The 11,475-nt window shown below is 37.7% G+C and overlaps 1 pseudogene; it reads right to left on the bottom strand.

The window, feature by feature from the left end:
- Positions 1-10,642: 10,642 nt before the first annotated feature.
- On the bottom strand, positions 10,643-10,949 carry LOC124508336 (60S acidic ribosomal protein P1-like; annotated as a pseudogene).
- Between the last annotated feature and the right edge of the window lie 526 nt (positions 10,950-11,475).

Raw genomic sequence — 11,475 nt, 5'->3', positions numbered from 1 at the left:
GATTTTGAAAGTTATCAGCCTAGCCGTATAGAAAAGAATAAGAAAGTCTTTTGAGAGAGAACATGAAGAATGTAGTCATATGACTATTTGACAAAGAGCCATCTTGACAGAAGCCAGGAGCTATTGCCCAAGTCAATGGAAGGATGATCCCAAAGGATCGTCAGAGGTGCCCTCCCACCACTGGTCCAGAGTGCATTGGGCTGCTGGTGCCTGTGGGACATACCTTACATTGCCAGCTCCTTCCTACACTCCAGTTGTGTGTCTGGTGAACCCAGATGCAGCATAGACCATATGCAGCAAAGCTGTAGGGGCATGGCTGTCTCTACCAAGATTTCAAATGATGAAGCCTCTTGGCAGAGCCAAGGGCTCAGGATTTCAACCCCAGAGAGCTGTGGGCTCAGGCAAGAACTGTTACAGGGCCATCCAAGGCCACAGGGACAAGTCTTCTTAGGAAAACTTTGGGGGTAGGGCTGTCACCCTAGGTGGCTTGGAAAGCAGAACTCCCATTCAATTGGGCCCGGAGGGCAGAGAATAGGGTCAAAAAGGATTATTCTTGAACATAAGATCTAATGGAAATTGCCCTATTGGGTTTGGACTTGCTTGGTGAGACCTGTCACTCTTCTATTTCTCGCTTTTGGAGTAGGAATGTTTATCCTATGCCTGTCCTACCACTGTGTTTTGGAAGAATTTAACATGTTTGGTTTCATAGATTCATACCCAGAGAGGAATTTGCCTCAAATGAGTTATACCTTGAGTTTTCCCATATCTGATTTAGATAATCTTTATTTTTCCCATTTATTTATTATTTATTTTAGAGCGCGTGTGTGCTCTATTTATTTTAGAGTGTGTGTGTGCGTGAGTGGGGTAGGGGGAGACAGAGAAAGAGAGAGCCTTAAGCAGGCCCCACACTCAGTGAGGAGCTTGACACAGGACCCGATCCCACAACTCTGGGATCATGAGCTGAGCCAAAATCAAGTCAGAAACTCAACTGACTGAGCCACCCAGGTGTCCCAATTTAGAGGATCTTTAGGTAAGACTTTGGATTTAAGACTTTTGAGTTGATGACCTGTGAGATGCACATGAAGTTCAGAGGCCAGGAGAAGAATGCTGTAGACCGAATGTTTGTGTCCTCAAAATTCACACATTGAAATCTAATCCTCAATGTGGTAGTATTTGGAAGTGGGTTCCCTGAGAGAAGATTAAGTCATGAAGTTTCCCCACTTAGGTCAACTTGAAAATGGGATTCGTATGCATATAAAAGAGATTCCAGGGAACTCCCTTGTCTCTTTCACTATGTGAGATTACAGTGAAAAAACATTTATAATCCAGGAAGTGGGCTCTAATGAGACACTGAATCTGTTGGTGCCTGATCGTGGGCTTCCTAACCTCCTCAAGTGTGAGAAATAAGTACCACCAGGCTACCGAGCCTCTGATATTTTGTTAGAACAGCCTGAACAGACTAAGACTGTAGCCTAGTGTTCTAACAGATACCTCTGCCTTTAATCTCTTTCTTTTTAACACATACTGTAGACTATTGCCAAATTAATTTTCCTCCAGACTCTATTTTCATGTCCATTTCTTGTGCAAAAAAAAAAAAAAAAAACTTGTGATAACTTCACATCACCTAGATATTAAAGTGCAAACTCTTTAACCCATTATTTCTTTTATAGTCTGTTTCTAAATTACTTTTGCAAATCCTCCTCCAACATGCTAAATGCTTATCCAGTTAGAATGCTCACAGTATTTCCCTTAAGTGAAACGTTCCCTTACCACTTATCTGCTTATTCCCAAGTTCCCAGGCAGCCCTGTCACTTGCCCTTACATCCTACATTGTCCATAAAAGATTTCTCCATCTTTCCTGCCTCTGAAATCTTATGCTCTTAACTTGATGCCAGTCATTGATAGTGGCACATTTCCTGGTGGCATATTTTTACCAATTGCATTGTTAATTCTTTGTGAGGCTTCTTGAAGGGAGGCTGTGTTTCTTACCAAATACTTGAGCAACTTTGTTCAAATCACTTACTTTGCCTGAGCTGCAAATTTCTCATTTATAAAATAGTGATGATAATAGTAGTAATTTCACTGGGTTGTTGTGTTAAATTAATGGAAATGTTTGGCTATTAAGTATGTCAGCCTGAAAATAGCCATAATGAGAGGTAAATGAGTGTGTATTTGGGATCAAAGAATTGCAGTTTGGGGAGCACAGATTCCAGCAGTAACCAGAAAAGTATCCTGCATGCAGAGTGATAGCAAGGGCTTTTTATAAAAAAGAGGAGAGGCATGGTAGAGGGGTGACAATTACTTGACTTGGATAAAAGAGAATCAAATTGTTGACTGGCACTAAAATGCTGAGTCACTTTTGGATACACATTGATCAACTAATCTGTTAGTGTTTTGTTTTTTTTTTTAAAGTTTATTTATTCATTTTGAGAAAGACAGAGCGTGCATGCATGGCCAAGGCAGATAGAGAGGGAGAGTGAGAATCTCAAACAGGCTTTGCTGTCAGGACAGAGCCCTATATGGGGCTCAATTTCATGAACTGTGAGGTCACAACCAGAACTGAAGTCAAGAGTGGGACGCTTACCCTACTGAGCCACCTAGGCATCCTTCTATTGGTGTTAACAAATAAAACTATTCCAGTATGCTTTAGTTAACTATTTGGTCTTCACAAAGTCCATAACCGTCACTTTTATGGTCAGGATACCTGTTGTCCTGTTGAATTTAGAGGAAATTGCTTATAAAACAGTTGCTGTTCTGGCCCACTCCAAGTGTCTTTTTTGCTCCGGTCAAGTGCTCATTAGCCATTTGTTTAATAAAGGAAAGTGGGACTTCTCTCAAAAAGGAGTCTCTCGTGTCCAGAAGTTTTAGGGATAAGGCAGTTTCTCTACAGTGGTCTCTCCAACTCTATTTTAAAATGGTATCAGTCATGTCAACTTTTCATAAGTACTATATAGGTAGTTATAATAAGTTATACTTTTGTTTGCGTTTTTCGTATTCTTAAAAATTATGCTTTGTTTTAATAGGTGCCCAGTAAATATTTTGGTGAAATGAATGTTAATTTATTCACTTGTGGTAAGTGATCCTTCTCTTAAGTTGTTCCTTTGCTTTTTCTAGAGATTCCAAGATTCTAGATGAGGTTGATTTTGTCCCACATCCCTTGGATGATAACGAACTAGGCTGCAAATGAATAAACACTTATAGTTGTTTGACTTTGCTGTTTTATGAGAACTGACTTAATTCGGACCTAGTCTCCAGAGAAGGAATATAGAATAGTTAGGGTCATGTTTCTTTAGGGGTACTTTCACCATTGGTAATCACCAAGGAAGGATTATGTCAAAATGACCCATACATCTGTGTCAAGGATCTTGGGGCATAAAGATTTCCAGATTTTAGTTGAAGAGCTATTATATTTGTGGTTTTGGTGGTGGTAATATAACTGGGCCAAGTGGACCATGCTAAGACATACAGACCTTCAGCTACCTGTGTTGAATTCTCTAATTTCGTTAACCCTGAATATCTTTTCCCTTTGACTTGGCTGAGCTCGATTCAGTACTGTCTGTACACTCTAGCTTCTACTTATAAAGGAGATCATTTCTTAGAAAAAAATTACATATGTCCCTGAAAAACATATGAGATTAATTTTACAGGGATAAAAAAATAGAGCACCGAGGTTATTGTTTCATCTTATGCCAACTGTTGACACTAATAAGCTAAAGGAATTACCATGTGACCCTGTGCTTATAGGACTCAAACCTGAAACACCATTCTGAACTCAAAAATTCATCTCTATATTTCCTGGCTATTTTGCTAAATAAAAAAGTGGCTGACTGTCCCAAATGCAATTTTGCTCTACTTCCTTTTTTAGGATCAAAGTCAGACCATTATACTTATCATTTTTATTATGAAGGGCTTTTTCCCCCTATCATTTTAAAGTGGCCGAATTTATGTTGTCTGAGAACCGATTAGCCAACCAACCTAAGCTATGTAATTTTAACCATCCAAAGCATCCAAAGAGCTCCAATTAACAGACTTTTGGGGGACTTCAAACAGTCAGAGCCTTTGAATCTAAGCCATTCCCCAAGGCAGCATCTACTCGGCTAAAGTAAAGGGGAGATCTGGCAGTTATTCTCTTGATTTGATTAGTCTAGCTAGTCAGGGCTCTGTCTCCCTGCTGAATTAGCTGGTTTGGCTGCCTACACTGATCAAATCAAATGGATAATTGTCCAATCTTTCTTGTATTTTGTATCCTATAAACAGAGCTTAGAATAAACAAGACTAACTACAGCCAATAACTGGTCTTCCTGCTTTTTAAGGATTGTTATTATGCTATCACTAGGCCAATTGTCCAAGGTCAGAATGTTCTGTTGGTTGGTGTCAAGGTGGTTTTGTTTGTTTTTGTTTTTTGGTTTGTTTTTTGGTTTGGTTTAATTTCCACCCACTGTAAACCAAATTTGGCTGTTCAGAGATGTTTAACACTGGTTGATATTGGAAACTTACCATCATGCTGTATCTACCCCAACTGTGAATACTGAAAAAACACCTTTGAAATGGAAAATGTGACATACAAATAAGGTACTACCTAGTTTTCTGTTATCTAAAATGCAGCCCCTGTTCTCTCTAGTCCATTGAACAGCTCTGATCCGAGAGCCAGAACATAGTCATACTAAAGTAGCATTAATAATTTAGTCTTGGTTTTGCATCATTAGATATTGAGGCCACTGATGTTGTACCACTTATCTCTCAACCCAGGGGCTTCTGCTATGACCAGTTTCCCATTTTTAATGATGACACTAAGCCATAGAAAGTACTATCAAATTGTTATTTTCCTTTTATGAATGGTGACTCAAAGATCATTTAGAAGTTTTATTGCATTCTGTTGGTGGTACCCCTTAGAAGGTGACTTTAATCAAAGCTGTTTTGTGCTGTCTTTGCGGACCTTGGTCTGAATGGGGGGAGCCTATTAAGTGATTTTTCCCAGTATAAACCACTGACAAGAGTATTTTCTCATCCCTCAAAGGCAAGAAGAGAGAAACAAATGGCTTGAGTTGAAAAAGTTGATGTTTTCAAATAATAATGAGAGAAAACTGCTCTTGGTTTTATCAAACACTGGCTCCCTCTACTGGCAGGGGAGAGGGTGGTGCCCTTTGGAGTGAATATATTAATACATATGTGTATATATGTGTATATAATGTGTATATAACATACAGTGTATATAATGTGTATATAATATATAGTATATATAAATATACTGTATATATGTAGAGTGTATATAGTCACATACCAGGTAGTCATAGCATAAAACAGGGCTGGTCACTAAGTCTCTCTCGGCATATCCTTTTTTTCCAAGTCCTGGATTTTCTCTTATGGATATGCTGAGTATTCTCTCAACTCTTCTTCCAATCTTCCTTTCTCCAAAATGGGTTTGGTACCACCCCACTCTTTTTCCCTACTCCTTCTTTCTTACCCCCAGCTCTTCAGTCATCCGTCCATTAATCTCAATATTACTTGATACCATTCATGCAAAACTAGCATGATTTTCATGCATGCTCAAGGAGGTGTTATTCAACTCCTATTCATTCATCAACGGACTTCAAAGTAAACATGTTTATTGTAAGCTCTGAAGAATCTGAAAAATATATTTTCCATCTTTTTGGATCATTATCAGTATCAGTTCTTATAGGCTGATAAAGGTGGCTATTAAAACATTAGCTGACTCCATAACAGAAATTAAGGGAAGCACAGAAGATTGGGTCTGAAGACGAGCCCAGGATTCCATTTGAAGGATCTCCTTCTGGTGATGGTAAATTCTGAGTGAGTCTGTGTGTGTGTGTGTGTGTGTGTGTGTGTGTGTGTGTGTGTGTATACATGTTTCTCTTTGTGGGAAGAGGGCAGTTTGTCAGAGAGGAGCAGAAGAATGTAAGAAAAGAAGTTGACTATATGGGGATGGCAAAAATAGAACATCTGGGCTACCATTCCCTAAATCTATATTTAAGGTATAGGTCACTGAGTGAGCCTTGCATCCTTTCCCAGTAAGCCAAATACAGCCCAAGCTTGCTGTTCAATTCAGCCTCCTATTCAGCCACTACCAACTGGCATTTATTAGGAAACCTATTTATACTCATGACCTAGACAATTTCTGTTCAGTCCCCAAAGTCTAAAGGCAAATCTATTGGTGTTTTTCTTCTGAGATTAAAAAGTGTCCTTGTAGGCTTTTAATTCAAAATTGGAATGATCTTTATTCAGGGCCTCTTGGGAATTTTACACATCTCATGATGACTTAGGGAAGCAGTTATACTTTTGCTTCTCTCTAAAACATCTGTTCCCACTGCTAGGAATTTGGGTCACTGTTTTAGTCTTTATATTTAACTATCTAGGGAATTACCAAGTTTCATATACAGACAGGCATGTATTTCTTAAAATGTGTTTTCTAGAAAAAGAAAAGGAAATGCAGGTGGCTTATGATAAATTGTGTCATGGCAGGGCATAATGTAAGGACAAGATTTTATTTTTGATCTAACCCTAATCCTCACGCTAACTTGAATCCACCTAAAGTGTGATTATTCAATATGTAGAAAGAACGTCCAGATATACCTCTTATGTGTATGAGGTATAATACACATTTTTCCCAGTAAAATACATGGAGAAAAATACATGGAGAGCCAGCAAGGCATAGTGGTTAAGAGACTGGTACCAATTTGCTGAGTTGGAATCCCAGCTCAGTTCCTTACTAGCTGTATGATTTAGGGCAAGTTAAGCTAATCTTTTGGTGTCTCCATTTCCTCATATGTGAAAAAAAAGATACCAGTACTTAACTCCTAGGATTGTTGAAAGATTTGTTGATTTAACTCATGTCAAGTTTTTAGAAGACTAAGCACACAATAATATTAGCTACTCTAGCCATACAGTTGATACTGAAATTAACCACACGATACATCACCCAGTCAGCAGTTGTGCATTTTCATCTGTCTTTAGGTCCCTGTCTGTTAACCCATTTAACTCCTCGAATATTTATGATTTTAAGAAGGTACATTCAATACAGCAAATTGATTTAATATAAAATATTATATATATACATATGTGTGTATATATATGTATGTGTGTGTGTATATGTATTTCCAGATGCAGTAGTTAAATATCTAATCTGTATTAATTACTATCCTACACTACAAGCAAGAAAACTGAGGCCCAGAGGGAAAAGCTATTATCCTAGGTCCCTTAGCTAATAAGAGCTGGAGCCAGGGTTAAACCCAGTGGTTTACTCTATCTTCCTTCTGTTGCATTAAATCTATGTGGAAATATCTGGAGAAAGAGTCTAGTAAATGCACACAAAGTAGCACAACATTCCATAAATGTATATTTATATACTTGAATTGGGAGAATCTTCCTGAATCAATACTATTTGACACAAAGCCTTAGTTTTCTGAGAAAAAAAAATTGCATGGAAATAAAAGGAAATATTCAGCTAGCTCATTCCATTGTCAGTGCTGTTGACAGGTGTTATGTTTTACTATTTTCACCAGATTAAAAAAGCAGCTTGTCGACTGTGTGAAGAACTGGTCAGTGGGTGTCTGGGTGGCCCAGATAGTTAAGCATCTGACTCTTGATTTCACTTCAGGTCCTGATCTCAGGATTCATGAGTTCGAGCCCTAGGGGATATTTTCTCTCTCTCTCTCTCTCTCTCTCTCTCTCTCTCTCTCTCTCTCTCTCTCTCTTCCCCTCCCCTACTCATGCATGCTTGCATGCTCTCTCTCTCTTTCTCAAAATAAATAAACTTTTTTTTCTAAAAGAGTAACTGGTGAAATGATAATGCATTATTGTAGCCTAACTTTTCAGATGCAAATTATTTAAGATTCTGTGAATGCTAGTTCAAAGGGAATAGAGAAAAACCTGTGATAACCACTGTTTTCTCAGGCTCAATATTTTGCACAACTATTACAGGAATTTCTTTCGCCCAGCATATGAATCCAAGCTTGGACTTCAGCAGCAATGACCATTGATTTGTAAATTTGTGCCCCACAGCCTTTTGGGCTTTGTCCAGGCAGAATACTGAGAAGTAACTTCTGACTGTCCAGCACGGTGCAGTGAAATAAGGAGATCTACTCTCAAGCTGTGTTTCTCCAGGCAACCCCCCAAGCCCTTTCCATTCATTCCTCTCGCAGTGGCTGACAGTCCTTTCTTGAATGCCACAAACTAATAATGTAGTACCTAAACTGTTAAATGACCTCCAGAATTTTAAACTTTGAAAAGATTAAAAAGAAAACAACAACAACAACAACAACAACACCCAAAACTCTGGACAATAGCCAGATTCTGTTCTGAGAAACTTTGATACAATTCATCAACAGATAGTTTTCTTCTCCAGTTTGAATAATAAATAAATAAATGAATGAATGAATGAATGAATGAATGAATGAATGAAATCGCTATAGGCTTCTTCTGGTTCTACGCTAAAATATCCCGGAGGGTATAAATTCAAGATTGCTTCACAAATCCTACACAATTTTTACGGATGATGAACAACCTGTGGGAAATAAATTATGATAGTCAGCTAGGAAATGGAAAATGTCTAAAAATTTCTAAAAATAATGATTACATTTCTCCACTGTTTGACACATAGCCGTTTTTACAGAAGGACATAGAGTCAGTGTTAGGAAGCATTGCTTGTTGGTGCTTGTTGTAAAGCTGTTCTTTCTGGTTTTTCTTCACCAGAGACATTGGGAGGAAGTAGCCTTCAATGTCACATCCTGCAATAGTTCATCTTGCCTCCTCTCCCAAATCCATCTCTCATGTTTTCTCTGTCTTGGTGATAAAAATACTGTTACCATCCATTCTTCTTTCTTCCTGTAAAAATTAGAGAATGCTGTTCAATATTTAAATAGTTGAGTTTTAGTATGTTTCTCTCCTCAAAGGCAGTGTCTGTTATGATGCTGTATCAAAAATATATCTGAGAAGAATCTTCTCTTACTTTGTTTTTTGTTTTGCCACAGATAAAGAACATTAAAGCACACTGAACATTTTTTTGAAAATATTGAAAATGTGGACACTTTTCTTTATTATGTTTTGAAACAGAACTTGAATTTTTCATAACTGGTGTTTAATTGAGTTTGTTTTCTATTGTGTTTTCTCTTTATTTTACACCTCTTTTTTTTTTTTTCTTTTTGTTCCTTCATCTATCTCACCTCCCTCCCTGCTGGCAACCACGTTTGTAGTTAAGAGTCTGTTTATTTTATTCTATACTTCTGAGATATTTTGTATCCTGAGAATAACCTCTTATGAAAGACAATTCTGTGCACTGTAGTTAAAAAAATGACACATTTAACCAAATTTCCTCACTCTAGTCTGTTCTGTATCTAATACATTTTCAGTCTACTTATGTCCCATTAGTTACATTATACTGTTTCTGTTTCGTTCACATAGCAAGTAACCTTGCACACAGAAGGAACTGTAATTTTTTTAAAATTTTTATTTATTTTTGAGAGAGAGAGAGAGAGAGAGAGAGTGAGTGTGTTTGGGGGGGGGGGAGGAGTAGAGATAGGCAGAGACAGAATCTGAAGGAGGCTCCAGGCTCTGAGCTGTCAGCTCGAACTCATGAATGCGGTGCTCGAACTCATGAACCGTGAGATCATGACCTGAGCAGAAGTTGGACGCTTAACTGACTGAGTCACCCAGGCGCCCCACTTTCTTACTTTGTTTCTTTTTTTTTTAGGAGGCACTATAATTCTTAATTGAAGTGGGTCTGGCAAGGGGGTAACTCTTTCACCCAATGACTCACTCTTTCCAAAGCTGAGGAAGAGGCTTAGATAAAATGCTACTGTGTACAAAATAATGAGGTAGCACAAAGACTGAATTGAAATAAAGGAAGCTGGCTCTAGTGCAGGATAAAGTAGAACAAGCTTAGTTGGGGTGATTTTTTTTGTAACAAAGAAATAAAAGATTTGCTTACCAAAGCCTAAAGATACACTGTAAAATTAGATCTAATGTTACAAAACACAAGTACAGAATATGGCTGAATACTACTTCCTTTTCCTATAAAATATATGTATTCAGTGGTCTTACCTAGGTTATAGCTAGTAAGGTAAAACTCTGATGCAAAATCATGTCCTCCTTAGGATATATTTCTTTAAAAAATAATTCATTTGTAATTCCTTTAAAAAAAGTATAAAAGAAAAACAGCTTTTATCTTATGACACAGTTTATACATCCCATAGTGAGATAATTTTCTCAAAACTTGAAATTTGGTGTCTTTTAGAAAAATGTTAACAAGGAAATTTATTTAATTTTCCAACTATTGGCATTAGTGGAAAAAATTATGTATTAGTTTTTCTTTAGTTTAATGGGGTTTTGTTTATGCTGCTTTTCTTTTTATTATGTAATATTCGATGATTTATAGAATTTTATAATAATAGTATCAAATTGTATCCACAGTAATTCATCACCCTATTTAAGATCTGAATATCTCTAATATCATTGAATCGTCTGTGTGTTTTTCCCTATTTTATATTCCAGACCTTATGTATTCTGCTCCATTTTCCCTGCTTCGAGGTCAACTACTACTTTTTATGTTTACTGTTTCTTTATTTTTTATTATTTTTTAAATTTTTTTAAGAGTTCAGCTTTTAACTGAATAGGTCACAGAAGGGGTTTAGTCAAAAAGCTCAAAGCCCATGTAATCATCAGACTCTTATTACTTTTCTTTCTTTCCTTCCACTTTATTCTCCTTAGCTGGGCCTCCAGCTGCTGAGGTGGGCCCACCAGCTCCGACCTTTGCAGATAAGGCTCCAGATGTTGACGATGTTGGTCAGGGCCTTTGCAAATAAGGGAGGCCAGAAAGGTTCAACTTTTACACCTGCTGCTTTCACGAGGGCACTGATCTTCTCCGTCACCATTACCTCATCATTGTACAAGATGAGAGCAGAGTAGATGCAGATGAGCTTGAAGGCAGATGCCATTGTGCTGGAGAGGGCTGAGCAGGTGCTACTGGGCACCATGCTAGTCCCGGATGAAGAGAGGGCCTCACCCCTATGCGGCCTTCCCTTCCGCGGAAGTGCCTAGCATCTCACAGGCAGCTGAGGACAGTTTGCTTTTTATTTTAAAAAGCTTTCCCACATGTGTAAGTTGTTGCTGACGAATATATTGTGTAAAGAAGTATGCAGTCGTCTGGAGCTTGTTTTCTTTTGCTTATTACTAATATTTACCCATATTATCATTTATAACTATATCTGTTCTTTTGACTGATTTTTGATATTTTATTAGCTAAATACACCACAGTTTATTTATCTCTCTCTGGTCCATGGAATCTAGGTTGCTGTTACTAACAATAAGGCTATGAACGGTTTTTACACATCTATGGGTGCATGTCATATATAGGTCATATACTTACAAGCGGAATTTACAAGTACTGAATGAAGTATGCACATGATCAAATTTACAAGATAAGACTAAACTGTTGTCCAAAATTGTTAAACCAATTTAGAC

The sequence above is a fragment of the Lynx rufus genome, unplaced genomic scaffold, assembly GCF_022079265.1.
Source record: "Lynx rufus isolate CCGP_SWC_20201006 ecotype Redwood Valley unplaced genomic scaffold, mLynRuf1.p SCAF_13, whole genome shotgun sequence".
Classification (NCBI taxonomy): domain Eukaryota; kingdom Metazoa; phylum Chordata; class Mammalia; order Carnivora; family Felidae; genus Lynx; species Lynx rufus.
Note: the sequence above shows the minus strand (reverse complement) of the source record. Positions and strands in the feature narration are given on the sequence as shown.